Source organism: Diabrotica undecimpunctata, chromosome 1 (genome assembly GCF_040954645.1).
Source record: "Diabrotica undecimpunctata isolate CICGRU chromosome 1, icDiaUnde3, whole genome shotgun sequence".
NCBI lineage: Eukaryota > Metazoa > Arthropoda > Insecta > Coleoptera > Chrysomelidae > Diabrotica > Diabrotica undecimpunctata.
In genome coordinates this window covers 87,427,519-87,431,507 of record NC_092803.1, presented here as the reverse complement: position 1 = coordinate 87,431,507, position 3,989 = coordinate 87,427,519, and the positions used below count along the sequence as shown (strand labels likewise).

General features: G+C 29.2%; 1 long non-coding RNA gene across 1 annotated transcript; it reads left to right on the top strand.

The window, feature by feature from the left end:
• The first annotated feature begins 355 nt into the window (after positions 1-355).
• On the top strand, positions 356-3,745 carry LOC140451180 (uncharacterized). Its single transcript, XR_011952031.1, has 2 exons — positions 356-926; positions 1,068-3,745. It is a non-coding gene; the product is annotated as an uncharacterized lncRNA (long non-coding RNA).
• Positions 3,746-3,989: the final 244 nt, after the last annotated feature.

The window sequence follows — 3,989 nt, the reverse complement described above, 5'->3', positions numbered from 1 at the left end:
AAAAAGAAGAATTATTCTAAATAGTCGAAGTGTATACTAAACCCATCAAATTTTGGGTAGTATATATTTAAAAAATATATATTTAGTTGTTATAATTTAACATAACTATTTATTATATGGTGCAGATAAATAAATATTGATTGTCGGTAATACGCAAAGTTCTATTTTATTTACTATTTAGTTTGTTTACTATTAATATTGGTTATGAGTACGGGTGCTTGGTTGTATAGTAAGTTCCAGCCACTTTTATTCTGTCAAAAAGTAACTAACTTCGCAAAAAAATAATTACTAAATTCACTAGACAGTTCGGACTGGGATTAGCGAACCGAGTTTACATCATAGATAAATTACACCTAGATTGGTAACAGGGATAGCCAAGGTCAAATCATGTTCGGATTAGGCGCCCATTCGCTTGGTGGCGCTGCTAGTCTCGTTCCTGCACGGAGTGAGTGTGCTGTGATCAAGTCAAAGTTGAGTTTAGACAAATACGGCGCCATATTTGTATTTGTTTTATTTTTTATAATTTATTTTATAATTTAAAATTTTTTGTATAAATAGTGCAAAATCGTACAATTTTCGACGATTTTTTATTATGGAATCGAACACATTACATGAAATAACAATGTAGAGACGAAGAACTGAAGAAAAAAGATGTGTTCCAGATTGCATGGATACTACCAAAGAATATAGACGCTTAAGCGTCTATATTCTTTGATACTACTTTTTTAAGTCCAGGACATTATATGGATATGTTTGATAAATGGGTGAATGCTGTTAAGAGCCCTAATTAGAGAATGCTGCAAAAGAAACTATTTATAACAATTTTCGTGTATGCGCTAGTCATTTTAAAGAGGAAGATATAGTCAATGTTGGAAATAGCGGTATTACGAGAACAGCCGTTCCGAGTTTGTTTTTACCAGGACCAGGTAAGAACTATTATACCACTGACCTATATTCTTATTCACATTATATCTGACCTTTTACTATAAAATTAGTTTATAAATTTAACCTAAAATTATATATTATAAAACCAGTCTTACTTAGCTTAGTATTTGAATTATTTGTAGGTGGTGGTTCAACAACTATCTTAAAAAGCATCACCTTAGAGAGGGTTCGGCATAAATTTCTACAGGTGTGCGCCTTTCAAAGTTGGATTAGATTAGCAGACCATGACTACACTATCATGGAGAGGTCTATGAGCTTGCCTGCTTTAAGTATGAGGAGGGATCTGTCCCTCTCTTGTGAGTGAGATTGGTCTTAGAGTACCATATTATAATACCATGGTTTGCCTCATCTATGTACTTTTAATGTTCCATTTTGTAAAACAACCTATGGTGCTAATAGCCCACTGAATAGATACTTATCTTTGTTAAACAACCTAAATGTAAATGTATTTAATATGTCCCTCAATAAATATATAAATATTAGTAGAAGAGTTACTGGTACCATAGAGTTTGGAAACTTAACTGTGTAAAATACTTCATGTTTTTATTGTAACTAGGTAATACTTTACATATTTTTTTATTTTTGTTATGTTATTTTTCCATCTTTATTGTTTGTGCTGGATTTTAGAATCATAGAACTAACTGTTGGGTTTATAGGTTTTAAAATGTCATTACATCTTTAATTATATATATATATATATATATATATATATATATATATATATATATATATATATATATATATATATATATATATATATATATATATATATATGTATGTGTACATGCATGTGTTTGTGTACATAATATATTTTTATTTCACATTATTTAATTTTATTATCTTAAAACACTGTGTACTTAACCACTAAGTTGTAACACTTAATCGGCTTGTCCCGTATATTAGCCTGCATCCACATAGACAGCGGTAAGGCGTTCCGAGTTATGAATAAATAAATTTGAATGTGTTGACAGGGATCTTTCCTATTCTGTTGATGACAGGGATGGGATGTCTGATCTTAAGATGACATACTGGTGAAAAAATCTGTTGATTGTAATTGTGTTTGTCATTTCAGGCATAAAAACATTATTATCCTCTGTTGTTTGGAGTTTATACTGAGCAAATAAAGTTACTATATCAGGTTTTAGCAAAGCTTACATTCTGGGTGAAAACTTTAAGCATACCTTAGAAATAAATTATTTACCTTATCCATTGTTCTTTTTTTTTGTTCGTTTTTTCTATTTGCTATCATTCGGTTATTCCTCATTCTTGGGTTTTCTTTTTGCAAGAAGCAATATTTTGCTAATCTAATCAAAATCATAATTTTGTTGATAACCACAATATTTTTCTGGAACTCATATTATGATTCTGATTATAAGAATAAAAGTATTATCATATAAATATATAACATATAGTATGAGTATAAATGTATATAAACTTCTTTCTAGAACTAAATCATTTAATTGTTCTGTTTCCAACTTAGCAGGGTCCTTGAGTTCTCTCTTTCTGTGAGTAGAACGCCAGACTGTAAGAGTTTTCACTGACCACTGATAGTGTGTGTTATTGCATTAGGATGAAAGTACTACAAAAAACTCAGAATGTCTGATGGCTGTCTGTTGCTTATTAGGCTTTAATTTGACATTAGAATTACAAAAAAAATATTTAAATACTGACAAGTTCCTGTCACAACATTTAGAACACTAAATTATACTACATTCACCCGTCCCTATTTTTGAACAAAATATTGCAACTATTTTGGTTTATTTTTAGCTCCAGCTGATTTACAGCTAGAATGAAAATCTGAATTTTCCAATCTTGGTTCATCATTATCATCAGGTTTTTGAACAGGTAAATTTTCTGTCTCATCTGGTATTTATTTAGTAGTGGAATTCTCTAGTGTGTTATTTGGACCTTCATCATTATCTTGATTCAATAATATAACAATTCAACAGTAAACTTCTTATATAGTGCAGAGCACATGGTAAAGCAGTTTTCCATTAAGTGAATTCTAAATTTTTGGTTTTCTATGCTAGATTCACCAATTTCCATATAACTCATTGTATTTTTCGACTTAACCATTTTCTTCATGATTATATGGTGTTGTTCTACTTGAATATATTCCTTTAGAGTGTAGATAATTAATAAATTCTTGTGAAGTAAAGCTAGTTCTCCTTGTTAGATTTGATATATACCGTCATTCTATATAAACCAAATAGTGATTTAATCTGTAATTGGTTAGAATTGCTTTTCTACCAGATAATGTCTGCATTTTTTTAAATACTTCAACTCATTTGCTTTTTTTTCAATTGCATAATGTTTTTATTCAGAATCTGTGAGGGTATGTGTGAAAAAAGCAATTGGTTTTCCAGATTGATTGCTTCGCTTATGTAATTGTAGATTAATTTTTTAAAAGCATGTACTTATCTTTACCTTCTAGGGATTTATCTTTAGATTCATTGCTTTCTAAAAAATTCTTGAATGTTATATACTTACTAATGTTTGAATTCTTTGGTGGAAGTTTGACAGTTTGGACCAGCCTCTAGTTTATCTGGTCTAAAGTACTTCCCCATTGTAAATTTATGCGAATAAAATTGTAGTAAAATGTCTTTTGCAGAATTAGGCTTTTATTCACATAAAACTTGATAAGAATGACAAAACAATTATTTAAATACTGACCCGTTCTTGTCACAACATTAAGAAAACTAAATTATACTACACATGGCTTGTATTATTAATATTTCTTGTAACACATATAACATTTCTTGTAACATTTTTATAAATAAAGATTTTATTCTATATTTTATTCTGTAATTTTTTTAACCACTTTGGCATTTTAATGTAATGGAAAATAAATATAGTCCCAACATAACAAGAAAACCCAAAAAGTATACGAAAAATATTTATTATCGTATAGGATAAGGATTTTTCTTGTTATTTTAGGATTATATCGATTTTCCTTTACTTTAAAATGAATTCACAATCCTAGGTAATATTACTAAACTTTTGAATTTAGCGCCATGTATATATAGTTATGCGCCCGATCACTA